The sequence below is a fragment of the Poecile atricapillus genome, chromosome 4 (assembly GCF_030490865.1).
Source record: "Poecile atricapillus isolate bPoeAtr1 chromosome 4, bPoeAtr1.hap1, whole genome shotgun sequence".
Taxonomy (NCBI): domain Eukaryota; kingdom Metazoa; phylum Chordata; class Aves; order Passeriformes; family Paridae; genus Poecile; species Poecile atricapillus.
Window position 1 is genome coordinate 68,522,423 of NC_081252.1, and position 17,322 is coordinate 68,539,744.

Sequence of the window (17,322 nt, forward strand, 5' to 3'; positions counted from 1 at the left end):
CAGCATAGCCTGGTGGGCCACAAATACATCCCCCAGCCCCTCAGCCTGGCCCAACAAATTTGGGATAAAACAAATGAGGAGCTGTGCTGAGCACACTGTGTTTGCTCAGATTTTGTATTCATTATTCATTCATGACCTGCTTAAGGTGTTGCTAGAGTTAAATCCTGAAAAGGGTACACAAACAAAGTCAGTGTGCAGAGCCTTCCTCGAAGGGCTGTGCAGCAAGCAAGCCCCAGGGAAAGTTGAGAGGAATGCAGCAATCAGAGCATAACTCACTCTGTTAGTAATTTTTTTTACTCTATCTCATGGAGAGTTTATTTTGGCAACTGTGGAGAATGAAAAAAAACCCTGAGTATTCCAGTTGTGAGTATTGTATATCTTTCCTAATCTGGAGAGGGCTGCCTGGATGGGATAGGACAGAGTGGTTGGCAATGGATAGAGTCCATTGATGGAAGGACAAGACTTTCCTGACAAAACCATGGTAAAACTTTCTAGCTTGACAGCCGTCAGAAAACTGCCAACAGGTATTTTCTAGTGGAATTAATCATGGAGGAAGGTTTGTGTAGAGCTTGACGGTGGGTGTGGAGCCACATTCAGTTCCAGAAAGGACAGAATTGTTTCTGCAGTGTAACAACTTCAGCATGTCAGAGCTGTCACTGCAAGACCCTGCAGGGAGACAAGGCACAGAAGGGATTTTCTGGGAAGCAGCAAGGAAAGGCAATTGTGGGTTGGGTGATAGTTGACAACAAATACCTACTCACCTACCTAAAAGAAAGTGAAGCTGCAGAACCTGCAGCTCCACCATACTTACATGCTCATGGAGGACAAACATCAAACTCAAAAAGAAATACAGCATCAAAATAATCCATCCCTTGCCACTCTTTATTGATGTGCAAAGAATGAGTATCTTACAAGGGTCTTTTGATGAACTAAGCCAAACTAACAGTCACTTACAGCATGCTCTTGCAAAAGCTTGTGGGAGTGCTGTGGAGACAACATTATCTGCTTTTCTCTTTTCATGTCCCTTTATGTGGCAAAGAAGTTGAGAGTGTGTCTGGATCAGCCTCCATTGTTTGGGCCACAGGAGAAAGATGATGTAGCAGGAAGCATCCGAAGCCCTACAGATATCCTCAGTGCATCTGTGTCCCTAGAGCAGGCAGGACAGGCCAGACCATCCTTTGCTGCAGGGAACAAATTATGAGCAAAGCCCAGATTGTTTCTCCATCTGGGTATGCACCTTTATACGGCAGCTACAAGACCTGAATGTCTGCAAACAGGTGTCCTACTGCTCTACAACAGCAGATTAACTTCTATTTTCTAGTCATCTGAGTGGTAGGTGCTATGGAGATCCTCGAGGCTGATTAACCTTGATGGAGAATAAAAGGTGGTGGATTGGCTAGCACACTGTGGACAGGCTGCCTGTGCTGTGGGTGGATACACACTGGAATCTTTGCTCCCCAAAACTTGTCTTGAGCCTGATTGTGAGCTGGAGTCTGCAATTAAGGCAACCACTGAGCTTGGGCTTGTGTGGGCTTCAGCCTGCACGAGATACCCAGCTGAAATATAGATGTACATGTCCCTTTATGTGACAGACATGACTGTAGGTACAGTGAAGCTAATGAAAATACAGATACCACTGACATTTCGTGTCCCCAGCAGACACCCAGGGGGTTGGCTCCTCAAAGGAAAGTTGGTTTAAGCAAGTGTCTCTTCATTCCCTTGCATCCACTATTCTGTGCCCCGGGCCAAAGGTTTAAATTCATCAAACCTACTGGATATCCCAGTAAAAGGCATTACTTTACCTTAAGCTTTGGTCAATGTGCAGACTAGTTCCCCATGTCATCTTGTTGGTTGAACTGTCTCAAGTCCTCCTACTCACCTTCCCCCCAGCCCTTCAAACTCTCAGTCTTGCAAGGCACATCAACCCTAAACAAGAATAAATACTCTGTGCAGGCCAAATCCTTTCAGCCAAACCTGAATAGCTGTTTAGTTACAGTCCTCTCTATAACTGGGGTATTTTCCTCTACAGATGATCAGAAAATTTGTCTGATTAGAGAAGATTTTGGCTGAGTCTACAAGTAATTTTTAGTTCTCATGACTGTGGAATAAACTTTTGTTTTGGCAGCTGTAGTGTCCAGTCTTGTTAATTTATTTCTTTGTGAGCTCTGAAGAGCTTGCATTAAGCTCCAAGAAGTGGACCATAGCAAATATGAGAGAAGAGTAAATCTCATTTTCCCTGTCTTTCTGAGCCTGGGGGCTGTGTCAGGGTTTGGTGGTGCAGAAACACCTTCTGCCTCTACACAGATTCTCAAGCAATTAACCTTTCCTACCTCCTGTCCAAAAAGTATATGAGGATGGAGGGAGATCAACAGGGTCAGTTCTGCAGGCTCCTTACTGATTCTGGAGGGTCTTGGTAAGCTGAATAGAGCAGGCATACAGCAGAGAAAGAGGCTACAAGAGGAACATAAAACAGGAGACTTTTGGTGGGCTTGTTCTGTTTATCATTCTATGAAACATCTGTTTCGTTTCACAGTAGTAACAGGCTGGATGTTGCTTTGATCCACTATTGCAATTCCTTTTTGTGTTGTTGTAAGGGCTGAAGGTTGGTGGTGACATCTCTCCCAATGGCTGTGCACATTGCTGCCCTCTGGCACTGACACCAGCAGCAGAACATTCCAGTTGGACTGGCAAATCCACCCAACCTCCTGCTCACAAAACAGCTCTGAGAGCTCCTGTACCCTGGGAACGACAGTGTGCTTGGATTTATGAGGCTGTCTTGAATAAAGGACTGCAAATGCTGTTGTTGAGAACAAAGTCATAGTGCTACTAGGCACGTTTTTTGGTTCTAGGCTTTTTTTTTTTTTTTTTTTTTTTTGTCCCAGCAGCCACTCCTTATAATTTCTCTCATTGGTGACAGTGTTATTTGCATAGGAACAACAATTTTGCATTTTTTTTAGCAATATTATAAAAATGCCAATGTCATTAGCAAAAACTTTGGTTAAGAATCACAAGGAGCACTGACATTAGTCCAGCAGTGGACAGTGAATGGTTAAATCTATTTAATTTGCTTATATGTTTTCTGTCAGAATAACTTCCAGCTTATACTCCACAGACTACTTCAATTGCACACACAAGCTATAAGAATGCCTCTGATAAGCCTTATCTTGGACAGTGTTTTTGCAAAGAAAGCCACTTAAAATGAATTATTTCAAGCTTCCTCCTTCCCTGAGTAAATTACTTCATTCATTGTAAATTGTGTCTGTGCAAATTTTGAATTATTTGTGTTCCTCTGGAAAGGTTTTTCCTCTGTACACTTTGTGTATTTCCTATTATTCCATGTCCAGAGGATTCCTTCCCGTGCCTGGGTTCACTCTGAACAAATCCATGGCTTGTGCTGAAAGCTAATCATAGTAAATGCTGAGATTGTTTCAGCTGTGTTTCATGTGTGTGCTTATCCAGAACTTGGCTGAACATTAAAAGAGATGAAATGGGAATGGTTTGTTTTCCTGTGACTGCATCCATTCCATGGATACTTCCATGTCTTGTAGATTTGACTCTGGTTGAGTATTGAAGTAAGTATAGATGAATGTGAAGAATTTGATAAAATAAGAGATCATTGCACACACCCCCATATGAAATAAAACCTGTGTTGTAAATAGCACCTGTGATTATCAGAAACGGAAATATTTTACAAATGTAATTAATTTGTTGCTATTGAATGCTGTTATAATAATGTATGTTTCTATTCCTGATTTTTTGCTGATTTTTGTGAACACCACAATAATTTGGCTTTGTACAAGGAAACAGTAAAACGGAAAACTGCAATTCCTAAAAGCTGTCATGAAAATACATCCAGTAGTGGGTGGCCAAATAAAAAGATATTTAGTAAACTTGAAAACAGACATACAAGGACATGCCTGTATGGACGGATGCAAACAGATGTGAACTCTCTTGCTCTGCAAGCCGACTGCGCACAAGCCAGCTTCACCAAGAAGCCATGAAGCCATGTTCATGCAGTGCTTAAATATTCCACCCTTCCTGTTAGGAGCCTGTTTTAGCTCCCCTCAAGTAGCCAGAAAGCTCACACAAGCTCGGTGTGATTCCGAAGCCAGCTCAGTCAAACTGGTTTGGAAGGCAGACAGAGGAGCCCGTGTGTGTCTGCTCCCATCTGTGTAGACATGCCCTAAACCAGGCTGGGTGAAATTTGGAGTCTTAATTAAAAACTATGTTAATTAATTCAATAGGCCAACATTTTGCCTGCTGTTGGCATGGATGTGCATTGGATAAGAAGAATGTTTTTCCACTTCCCAAGCAGACAAAATATTGGAGCTTGTATCTTTGAACTTGGAGATGACAAAAATGAATTGGATTATTTCTGCTTGAAAATGCCTTTTTTTGTTTTTTCACTTCAGGTTGGGTGCTCATGTGGTTCCCATCCCCACAGTGCCTGGACACCTTGTGTTCTTTGATGTACAACTCTATCAACCCCTATGAGAAGGGAATGTCCTAGTTTTCCCACTGGGCAGATGGGGAACCCAGTCCCAGAGACAAAAGGGAGATTTCCCCGAGGCTACCTGCTGCCTCATGCAGGGACATCCTAGACCAGCTTCTCCAAGGAGTCATGAAGTGTCTTAAAACTCCTTTAGAACTTCCCTTTGGGCCTTTTTCCTACAGAGATGGCGTGCCTTTGCTTTTCTAAACTCTAACAGGTCACGCACTGACCTGGCAGTATGAGGTCAGCACGGGCCAGTCCCACTGCTCCATGGTCACTGGTGGACATGAATGGCCAATACATGGTCTTTGCCCTGGCCTGTGACCATTCCACAGATTCAGTGAGAGCAAGTGCTTCAGCACAGATTTGGTCTGCATTAACTCACTCTCTCCAAGGTGGTGTCCTGGCACCATCTGGGGAGCACATGAGCACAGAGCTGTTCCCAAAACTCATCCTCTTGGGATGAGGAGAACATTCACTTGTCCAGCCTCTCCTGTGTGCCCAGACTTGGGGGACAGCCCCTCATCCTGTTTCATTTGGAGTTTTAGGCTCCATATCACTTTGTAAAATGCTCCCATGGACTTCCCAGGGAAATGAGGATGCTGCTTGACCTCACGCTTGGGTGGGACAGGATGTGAGAAGGAACACTGCACGGAGGGAAAACATCTGAATTATGAGCCCCCTTGGGGGAGACTGACTTTGTACTGATGACCTACAAGCAGCAAAACAGGCCAAATTACTGCAATAAACAATTAATTGAGAGGAGATTGCCATAATGTTACTAAAATATTACTGTGCTGTTTTTCCACCACTGCTCTCAGGGAAGCTGAGCTATCGGGCCATGCATCCCAGACAGGATTATGCCTTTATTCAGGTAAAGCCTTTGGACTGGCACAGCTTTTGTGGCATATGCAGTAGGAAGAGCTGGGATGGGATGTGGAATAGGAGGGACTCAGACATCTAAGGACTGTGAGGTTGGCAAACAGGGCATGGGCACTCATCTCAGGAAGCATGAACTCCCAGGGTCTCCACTGCTTTGCAGATGCAGGGGGAAGATGTGTTTGTAGAGCAATTCTTATTTCCCAAGGCAGGCAGATGTGCTTTGAAGCAGCTGAGGTTTCTGAGCTGTTCTCATGGCTCCTCCGCTTGCCTAAGGACAGGGAATGGGGCTGGGCTTCAAATGATGAGTTGAATCCTGCCCTCTTTGAAGTGTCTGGCAGAAATTCCCAGCACCAGCTATGAGGTCTGTGTGGCTGAAGGGGCTACAACACAGCAAAATTCCTTGTTTGGCCAGGTTTAACTGGAGAGCCTGGGACTGCTTAGTCTTGGGGGGACATGATGGGGCACACCAGCTAGGCTGGTCAGGCTGGGGTGCAACAAGCTTCATGGATCCATGCCCAGATGACTCCTTGAAGCACCCTGTTAGAATTTAATGCAAGTCATCCCTATCTTCTTTCTCTTCTGAGAGCCCACACTTCACTGCTGTGACCAGCACTTGAGTCGTGGCACGTATGGAAATAGTTTAAAAGGCTTCAGGCAGGGTTTTCAGTGTTGAAGATTAGAAAAATAAAGAGTGTCATAGAAACAGAGCCAATTGGATCTGGAAGTCATGAAAGAGAGAGGAAAAAAACCATTATCAGTCTCTTGGCACAGGGATGTTTGTGTGTTTGCTTGGCTGTGCTTCTGATAGATGCCTTGAGCTTCTGTACATGGTGCCTGGCACAGCTGGGCTGGGGGGATACAACAGGCAAAGGAACACATGTGACAAGACTGCTGCTGGTTGGTCTTGACTTTTTGGATAGGTAAAATGGCCCTGCATACTCCTCCCATTTCTGTAAGCTTGTCCTGTGCTTGGTTTGCAATGGTCTGCAAATATTGTGAGATATAGTAATAGACCAGGGGGCTGCAGCCAGGCAAGAGAAGGGACTGTGGGGCATCATAGCCCTGGATATATTGCACTGGCCCAAATGTGTGAAAATTATTGTAAAAATTGACTTTACTGTGTAGCAACAGGTGACACTGATCAAAGCACTCCAGATGTTGTGCTTGTCCCCTGCCCTTTAATATGAAAGACACCAACAATCTGCTTTCATTTCCCAGGGCTGCACTGGCATAAGCTCCCTGCTGCCCAGCATTTGCTCCAGCAGCAGCTGTGTGCAGTGCTGCTCCCAAGGAGAGTGAGTCTCTGCTTCATCAGCTGAGTGGATGGTCCCAGCTGGCTTGAAAGGCAACACCATGGCTCCATGACGTGTCCAATCATTTTTAATTTGTTTCTCATTATGCAAAATTTCAGGCATGTGTCTAATGCCATCTTACATTTAGACCCATAGAGTAGATGTTTTCAGGACTGCAAAATCCATGAGATTGTGCATTTTGCCCTCTGCCTGTTTGACTGCTGTTGCTGTTCCTCTCTGTAGTCTGTTCCTCCCCCTGCCAAGACAGATTTGCTGCTATCAAAGTCCTGCAGCTGACATATTTCTAATCATCCCTTCATTGCAGTCTATCTTCTGTAAACAATTAGTGAACCCCTTCTGGGATTTGGAGTCACTGTTCTAACTTCCTAATTATTTATCTTTTTTTGGCTCTTTTATTTCTTGGCAAGAAAGATTTAGTGGCCAGGAGACATTAATACACTTGCTCTCCAAGTTCCTGTGCTTTGGTTAATCACTCTAGCTGAAACCTGTTGATACTGAATGATTTCTGGAGCTTTATTATGTGAGTCTTTACAGCACATTTAACAAAGGAGAAATAAATGAGCTCGGTGGCAGGCATATTTCTGTGATGGAAATTTCTTTTCCCTTTGGGATGGGATCCAAAGACCACTGAAGTGAGTGAGATTCTTTGCAGCAACTCAGTGGGTTTGCTCTGGTTGCTGATGGAGGGACTGTCACCCAGTCACTGATGGCTGAGATACCTTTGCTTTCCTTGTATCCTTGATCACATGTTGGTCCCTGGGAAGAACTGTTGGTGAAAAGCCTGAGCTACTGATCCTAGACCTCTTGGGCATGTAGGGGAACCCAACTGATGTGAGCTGTGCTCAGTAAATTTGATCAAAAACTTCTTCCCTGAGGAACCTCACTATTTACATTGTTGTTCTACACTAAATTGAACAAAGCAAAATTATTTGTAATGTATTTTTCTTCCTGATGCAGCTGTGATTATTAATTACTACTTGCACAAAACCAGAGCACAGCCATTAGCTTGGTTTGCTGTATGAGATTACCTAAGGAATCTCCATATCACCTTTGGCTGATCTCAAGTACATCCACCGTAACAAACTGACTCAGACTGGCCTGTTTTGACTGCTCATGCTGACCTTCTCCTTTTATCTCCTCAGGTTGTGCCATTCTTGTACCTACATGCTGAAAAAGTTTGTTGAAGTGGTGAAAACTACTAATGAGACTTGTAAAGGTTCTACTGTCCTGTCCTGTCCTGGCAGGCTGCCCCTCCCAGCTAGTCCAGGGCACCATCTTCTGAACTCTGAGGAAAAGGGATTCCTCCCACTATTTTCAAGGCATTTTAGTATCAGCATTACATAATTCATATATTGTTCAAGCCATGTTAACATTGCTCTTTTTCTTGATTACTCCTCATTAAAGTGCTATGTCAGCATATTAGTTTGTTTTCTTTCCCATTAGCCTCCAAGAGCTTGGCTCAGTCCTTTACATATGTTAATACTCTCCTCTGACCAGTTACGGGTCAGTGTGTGAATAATCTTTATGCAGGAAAACCAAACATCCACACACTGCACTCGGAGTCGTACAGGGTCATATTAATGACTTTCATGAGGGAAAGGGCAGAGGAAACACTGAGGTTTGGTGCCCAGATTGCTCACTTCCAGCCAAAGCCATTTGATTTCTTTCTTTTCAACACCAATCTTTCTTTTCAACACCAGAGAAAGTTCCTTGCACTCTGTTCCTTGTATTCTGGTGGCCAGGGATCCCTCTTCCTTCAGTGAGAAGAGACACATCCATCTGGGGGGAAATTTGCACCTTCAGTGGTTGTACTTGCCTGCTGGAGAAGCGCATCTCTGGCCACTGACCACAGGGGAAGATGAATGGAACCCTTATCACACTCACCACCTCAGAAGTGCCTGCCATTGCCTTTGGAAGTGACTTCTGAGAGGACTAGAGGTGGCTGTTATGGCTGGAGACTCAAAGATTGGACTTGGTCTGATGCATGAAAAAAGTCAATAATTCCTCTCCATTGAAGAGCTGGAGAAAGCAGCAATGCTGTGCTTTCCTCACTCCTCCCCATGCCCAGGCCTATAAAGTATCCATGTGGGATATGGGAGACTCCCATGAATGATTTTCCTCTGCTTGATGGGACTTGAACTTGCTGTTCCTGAAGAAATGTCCGAACAAAGCTCTCAAAGCCTCTCCCAGACTCTGAAACTTTTAAAGATGTTCCCATTTGTATAAAATAATTAAATTACCAGTGGAACAGTCCCAGTCTCTCCCCTTCCCAGCTGAAAACCCTAATAACAGGGTGTAGTGATTCAGGAAACCTGCCCACACAATCTGTGGCTTTTGTTTGAAGGCCTGAGATCTCAAAGCCTACCTGTGCCAAGAACCCTTTCCTGGCTGGGTTACCGACTCCCACCAGGCTCTGTCCATCAGACAGGGTCTGTTAAGCACACTGGTCCTCCCTCACAAAAAAGCATCATGGACAGCAGCTTGGGACCTCCAGGGAAGTGCTTTTCTTGAAGAGCTCACCTTGCTGTGAGCACACCAGGCAGTTCTCCTTAGTGGATGGCACCAGTTAAAGGGAAACCTTGAAAGAGGTGCCTGGGCTGGAAGGAAAGCTTTCCCCTAGATCAGGCTCAGAGGAAACTGCCTGGCTGCACAATTTCATGAGGACAAAAGCATCCTAGCATGGGGATGAACTTTGTGTGCTCCAGTTCAGTTTTGATCTTCAAGCTTGCATTCAGCAAGGCCATGGAGTTTTCAGGACCCTCTGTGCCATAGGTTTGCTGCTGGGGACAGCTTGGTGGGCCATGAAGACTTAGGCCCATTCTGTAGCAAGTATAATATTTCACTCCAAATTATATTTTCCTATTAGAAGTGATATAAATAAACAGTAAAAATTTTTTGTGCAGTCAGTAAGAAGCCCTGTATTTCATCAGCATTTGAACAGGGATTCATTAATGTTCTAGTTATATTTTAACATGTTTTTCTAAGCATTAAAAAAATCCATTCACTTTGCAGTAAAATATTTTATTTTCTGGTTGGAGGTTTCTATTTTAAAAACACACATTGTGCGTGAGTTTATATATTTTTATATACATATGTATACGCATATACATAAAATATATGTGTGTGTGTATGTATTTTCTATAATGTAGGCCTGTGTGTGTCTATATTATATTTGGCCTGTATCCACTCTGGCCTGACTGCCCTGAGCTTAGAAACTAAACAGTTGCAGGCTTGGCTGGTGCTGGGATGAGGGACCACCTGGGAACCTGGGTGCTGCAGGGACTGGCCGAGGAGTCGTGGTTAAACACGTGGTGAATTTTAGACCACAAAAACTGCATGAGTGGAAAGACTTCATTTGGCACCATTTTTGCTGTTGAGCTGATGGATGGGAGATTAATTTTTATATATATATATTAAAAAACAAAAAATCCCTCCTCCCCACGGGTGGGCGTGGTGGCTTAGATGTCTGAACAGCAGAGCCTCCCTACCCTCCGGAGCTTACACTCTGAGGCCTTGAACCTGAAAAAATAAAAACAAATATGCCTAACAGTATGCATGTGAGAACTTGCATAACTATTCACAGGTCTGGAGCCTGGGGGGAGCTCTGAGAACCGTGTAGGGAGCCAGAGCAATGCTGGCCCTGGGCATCTGGGGGGGCCCCAGTGAGGAGCAGGCTGTCCTCTGCATTTTGCCTTTCTGACTTGAGTGTGGTGAGGATGCAACCGGTGCTGGCACTGTTGGGGGAAAGATGAGGCCTTGGAGCTCCTCCTCTTTTAAGGACTGAAGCTGTTTTTTACTTTTTTATATTTATTTTATATATTTACATATGAGTGTGTCTAAAAACCACGGTGTGCAGGTTTCCAGCCATCTCATCCCTTTGCAGGCACCGAGGGAGGAGCACTCTGAAGGGGTGAGAACATCATCCCAGAGGGTTCGGCAGGAATTCGAAGGGAGCATTTTGCTTTGGTTTATATCATTCCTGGAGCTGCTTTTTCATTCTCTACAGATAGGAGTGTGCCGACAGTCAAAGGAGCCCAGGGGACACCAGCCCCTGGCTGTGGTACAGCCTTGTCCTGACCAGCCTTTGGGATGCTGCTCATCACCCTGGGGTCACCCCTGGGGTCAGCGGGGTGTGTTTTGGGGATGCCCTCCTGAGCCGGGATGCATCTGCTGCTTCTCGGCGAAACCTTTCGCACAACCTGCTGCCAATGCTGTGACAAGGATGATTTCATAGCAGATAGCTCCCAGCTAGTTATTTATAGCTATACACATAGCAGGGGCTGGCCCCGGTGCTGTGTCTGGCGGGTTTCACCCCCAGAGCATCGCCTACAAAGGCCCCCTGACAAAAGCAGAGTTATGAATAAGGGCCAAGGATCATTACCTTGGGCAACAAAAGCTGTCCTGGAGAACAAAAATAGCACAGAAAGAGTCCACAAAAGGCAGAAAATCCTTCCTTCCTGCCAGCTTCTCTGCGGGCCTTGCCTCCAGCGCAGGGGAGTGCAAGGGCAGGCGATACCCTGGGCTGAGGAGCTCCAACAAAGAGCCCTCGGCACAGCCCCGGCCCCGGGCTACCTTCGCCGTGCCCTGCCCTGAATGCCGCCCCTTTGTGCGGGGACACAATGGCGGAGAACCCCACGGTGACACTGAATGAGTTACAATGCCAACATCTGTGAGACAGTTTCTTTGCCGGGCGATGGGGAAGAGGCAATAAATTCCTGATAGGCTGACTTGGGAGAGCAGTCACCCATGGCAGGGCCGGGGCATGCGGGGATGGAGCCGCCTATTTAGCGCTGCCGCATGTGTCCCCAGCTCCTGCCCGCGCCTGGAAACGGGGGTCAAATGCTGCAGCCCCCTCTGACAAGGCACTGGCCAAAGTCAACAGAGAATTAGGGACAGGCAGCAGCCACCGAGCCACTTAACTCATCTTCTTCTCGCCGTCTGCTCTTTGTTCGCCTTAATGTGAATTGACCCAGCGATTGTTGGACAGTCTAATTCTTCAAGCTGGAGCCTGGATGCCTGTTTTTTGGTTTCTTGTGGGTTTTATTCTGTTTTGTTTGGTTTTTTTTTTTAATTTTAATGAAATTTTCTCCAGCTGCCTCATCCCCTCTAAAGGGGTGAAGCGGCCCGCAGGGATGATAGGAAGTATTGACAGCTGGAAGTTTGAGGAATGTGGGTTGAAATAAAACTGAATCAAGTTAGGTCTGGCCAATGCAGATAGCTGAGCTCCCCTGTGCTTGCTCATTAATGTATGTAGCAACCAGAAAATGATATTTTCTATTTAAAAACCAGCTACATGTGACCTTAAAATCGTTTCTCCTCTTAACAGAGCCTGTTTCTCTATCTAATGTAGGTTGTGTGGTATCACTCAGTGACTCCTGTGGCCAGGCCATTCCACCTGGCCGAGATACATCAGCTCTTTAATAAGAATGTAGAATTTCAGCTTTGGGCTGAGATTGTATTTTCTTTTCCTGCCAGATGTCCAGCTATTTTTTATCAAGGATGAGTTGCCTACTAAAAATAAGCCCTGGCATTTACATTTCCCAGTTTCCTGAAGATCTTGTAAAGAGCACAGAAGCGCTGATTAACTATCCTGCTGCTAATTAATTATCAGACTTTTAAGAGACCGTGGATATCCATACAGCAGCATGATCCCATGTATTTTTAAACATTCTTTCTGCTGTGTTATACATCATCCTCTTGCAACTACTCCCCATCTGATTTGGGAAGCATTACAGCTTTCAGCTCTTGTTTTTTGCAAAGACCAACATAGTTTTTAATGGTTGAACCTGTATAAACTTGTGGGAGAGCTAAAGGAAGTTTCCCTTCTGAATTCAAATGTCAGTATCTAGTGATGTGCAAAATTGTTTTTGGTAAAGTTCCTCTTCGGTCAATACACTAGCTCATGTTAATTATTATAATTTGACCTAAAACTGTTACCTGTTCTGGAAACTCTCTCAGATTGAAGGGGAATCCTCTGAGTCCTTAATCTCTTAGCTTGCCATCTAAAACCAATTAAAAGCATTGACCTGTCTTTTGGTCTTTTCTCTCTGAGACTATAATAAAACTGCTGATCCATGATACCCTCAATTTGTCAGCAGAAACACTGCATATTTGTTTATTTGTTGTTATATGGATCCTTAATTCAGCTTGGTCTCCCTAAATCTTGTATCTCCTAGGAAAGAGGCAAAAAAAGAATTGCAGAGGATCCAAAAATAAAAATCCTTTCTTAAAAGTCATTTGATAGAGTTACAGCCAGTAGGACCAGGAGGGCCCATTAGATCATCCAGTCTCATCCCCTATAAAATACAGAGGTCACGGAACTTCATCCGTTTACTTTTGTATTAAACTCAATACTTTGTGTTTCACTGAATTGTATCTTTCAGAGAAGCATGCTGTTTTAATGTTAACATGGAAAGAGAGACATAATCCCTCCAGGTAAAAGGCTGAGCATGCACAGAAAGTAGGGATGAAAAAAGAAATAACCCCTCCATTCCCTTATATTAATACGACAATTTAATTAGTTTATATTTTGTCTTCTTTCATCCAGTGTCCATAAAACCTTCTGAAATGTGACTTCTTTAATTTCCTTTGACAAATTATTCCATTATTAAGGAAATTCTGGAAACAGCAGCTGATATTCAGACTAAATGAGTTATATTTCATTCTGTTTCCTTAAAATGGCCATACTGGTTGTTATTATTCTCATTTTATTGCATGAGTGCTTATATTTTCCAGTCAGGAACCACAATCCCCAGTACTGTAGTGGAATTATGGCATTATGGTCCTCCACAGGAGTTGCAGCCCCCCTGCACAGCAAAGGATAAAGATGATCCTTGCTTTAAACAACTTGTGCTGCATCATTTTTCTTGTTCAGCCCCTGTGAGTTTCCTTTGCCTTGTCAGCAATGAGACCTGCAATCTTCCTGCTTTCTTTCCACCATGTAGACACTGGAAAGAACTGAGCCACAGAGGCCACAGAGCCTTAAGAGCTTGCTCAGTTTTATTCTGGGAGGTACAATTTGCTCAGATATGCCCTACGAGGCTCATCCTGCACCTGGGATAGCTTGGTGTGATAACAACCCAAAAGTGGCGGACAAGGTGCTTTGCCTTGACACAGAGCCACAGAGATGACACACTGGCTTTGACTTGCCCTCTCCACATATTTAAATCTGTCCCTACATGGCTCAGAAGAACTGCTTGTTCCAGGGGAAGGAGCTCCTGTTGTCTGCTTGAGCCACTGGACTTCTGGAGAACCAGTGTGACCTCCTGTGTGGGACTGGTGTTTGGTCTGAGTAACTTAACCTCCCACTGAGACAGGGGGTTTAGAGGGTTTAGAATTTAACACCATGGGCTGTGGTGTGAAGCTCACCCTATGTATGGTGCATTTAAGCTAAAATCTTGAAAACAGGGGCTCTCTTCTACTGAGAATATATTCAGTGTGTTTCAGGCTGCCTGGACACGCTGAGCTAATGCAGGAGGGTCAGAGTGTCTCATCATGCTTGGGAGGGAGGTGGTGTTGGTCTTTTTCATCATGAATGTATTGATAGGTGGGTCCATCTGTGCCCAGACTCAGATCTCCCTCTTCTGTAGGATCCTGCATGTTGGCCTGGATCCATGGCTGATCTTGCACTGCTGTGTTCTTTCATCTGGGCTCAAGTTGGTGGTGTGATCCTCCTGTACAATTCCTCCAAAACTCCGGAGAACTTCTCCTATGTGGAGAAAAAGCAATTTTGGCTCAGAGGTAACCACAGACTTTTTTCTCCTGTCCTTCACAGTGTCACCAATGTCCTGTCCAGAGCTCTCAGGGGATCCTCTTGCCAGCTGTGGGCTGTGGGCGAAGGAAAGCCAGCATGTCCAGCCTGGCCCTGCTCTGCTGGTCCCCATGGCCACCCTGCTGTGCCTCTGCAGTGACACTGCTGCCATTGCAGCTGTTTGAATTTGCCCTCCACAGTCCCAGGAAGAAGGGTTTTCTTTGGAAGTGGCTTCATTTGCTTCTGAAAACTACTTTTTACTCCTAAAAGCAGTGGAAATCAGACCTGTTTAAAAGGGTTAAGTACCCAGTACACTCACTGCCTACTCTTTGAAAATTGTTCTATGCATTACCTTTACAAAATATTTTGTGGGATTTTGGTGTCTGTCCAAGTCATTCCATTAAAACCACCGTAATAAGGAATTGATGGTGTCTTGTATTTTCTAAAGGATGGATTTTTAAAACTATTTTGATTTTCCTTTTCTTCAGGGCTAAGTGCTGCAGTCAGGAGGCTGCAGACAGCTCTTCCTTTCCTGTTCTCATTTGTAGTGGTCACTTGGAACTTCTTGGCTGCAAAGATGTCTTGACTCCTGTGCTGGAGATTTCTCCTTTAGGCTTTTCCTCAGGATAGTGGTTGAGGCAGCTCATGGAAGCAATGTCTTTGAATTCCCTCATGCTGTGGAAGCAGCTAAATCCCAGTTTTTTATTTCTTGGCATGGTGCCGTGGCTGCCATGGTGTTGAGAGCTTCCCTTGGGATGTGTTTTTGGTGAAGGTGCCAGTGGCTGCTGCACATCATGTTAGGACACCACATTCAATTGGCCCTGACATTTCATGCTGTTAGAATTCCCTCCTCCAGGAACTTGTGCATCCCAAATGGATTTGTGCAGGAAATTGTTTTTTCCTGTTTTATCCAAGGAGGAGGTAGCTCTGGGCATGCACAGTAACAGAACTTTGATCACCCTCTTAAATACAATGAAAATGTAATTGATTTCAGCAAATATTTTTTCATCAAATAGGAAATTAAAAACAAGTTGTACCTTCAGAGTCACCCCGTTGTTAATCCAATATTGTGGCAACACAATTACAGCTGCCCCAGTGTGGGGTCAGCACAGCAGGATCCGGATACTCGTGGCATTGGGGATGGAGAGGAGGCTTAGGAAACCTGGCAGTGCTGTGCAGCGAAACAGGGAGGGCTTGGGAAACTGTGAGATAATGTGCAGACCTGGAGGGACAAGCTGAACTGAAAGCTGCCATGACGGTAATCAGTGCTGTGCTAATAATCAGACGACCATCAGGACTAATATTTTCATAGTCCTGCTCAGTTTGTACTTGAATTAAATGTTTCTTCCTGTGTCTGTGGGTTGGGATGTATCTCTAGAAATCTGTCCTGGATGCTGGAGCATTGATTTAAGCCATTTATTACTTGTTACTTATTCAGACCTCAAGAATGTGTTTAATAATCCCCTGTTTGATGTGTTACACTGGATTTGTTGTGGTGGGAGTGGAACCATGGGAAACAGAACAGAAATCAGAGTATCCCAGCTCACATTGTCTTTGCTGCTGTTAGACATCTCTGTGCCTTAGGTTTATACCCATCTTTTCGTGCCAAAGAGAGAGATAGCTCAAAATATACCAAATCTGGTTGCAAGCAGCAAGTTGAGAGCTGGTTTGGGTATTTGGGCAAGTCTGCACAGGGGGAGTGTGGATCCAAGGTAGAAGAGCTGTTTTCTTGGAACACTATCATGAAAATAAATATATTTGAGTTCCTCGGGGATCAGATGAACTGATCCCTAGTTCCAAATTAAGTAGAATTTGTACGTTTCCCTTGCCTTTTTATTGTGTCTCTTCGGGGCTGTATCAGCAGCTGCTTGGGTAAGTTCCAAGTGAGTGGGGCTACGAACAGAGAAAATGCAGCCAAGCTAACCCTGTGCTTGAAGGTCTGCTATGGATATTGGTGGGGCACGTGAAGATGCCTGGGCTGGGTTTTGCTGTGGTTGTGTAGGATCCAAAATGCCATCTTGGATGTCAAAGGGGCTATAGCAGCAGGATTTGGCAGAGACAAGTTTGAGCTCTTGGGGGGTGACCTCTTTCCTCTCTGTCTCTGGGTCTGGCTCCTGTAGTGGTCCCACTGCTGCAGAACCCAGTGGGACCCACAGTAACACCAGCCTCAGGAATCCTAATGCAGAAAGATCTCCATGTGGCCCACCTCAAACAGGATCCTCAGACTTTGCTTGGGGAAGGTGTAAAAATGTTGGCAGTTGTAAACTCTTCAATCCCTTGGTTATAAAAATGCTCCCATTAGAGGATAGCTGTTTTCTTTCTCCTACCCAAAGTACTGCAGCACTCAGCTGCCTCCAGAGATGTTTCTAACCTCCCTCCCCTTTTTAGTTCAGCCATTCTCCTCCTCCAGGGCTTGTCCAGACTTGGCACAAAGGTGCTAACACACTTGTACTGACACATTTCCAAATGAAAGATGACATATTTTCAACTGAGCAGCTTTATCTTTTCCTTCTAACACCTGCTAAAAAGCAGCTCCTTCTGTCCACACTGGGATTTGAAAACCTGCTTGTTCAAATATTTTGGCTGACACATTTCAGAAATGCTCTTTTTCCTGCCATCAGACTAGGCAGTGCACTGTGGGCTGTGTTCCCTCCCCACCTGGGAATGGGGCTCACAACAAAGCCTGGCTGATTTGAATAGTGCAGGATCAGGTTCAAAAAGAGTGAAAAGTCCTGTTTGCTTTCACTTAGCATCTGGGCTGGGGTGGGAGAGAAAAACTTCACAAGCAAGGCCTTTAGCTGCAAACACTGACCTGCAATTTAACACCTCTTTCAGCTGAACTTTCAAATGAAAACAATTTGTCTTGACATCCATCTTCCTCTTCT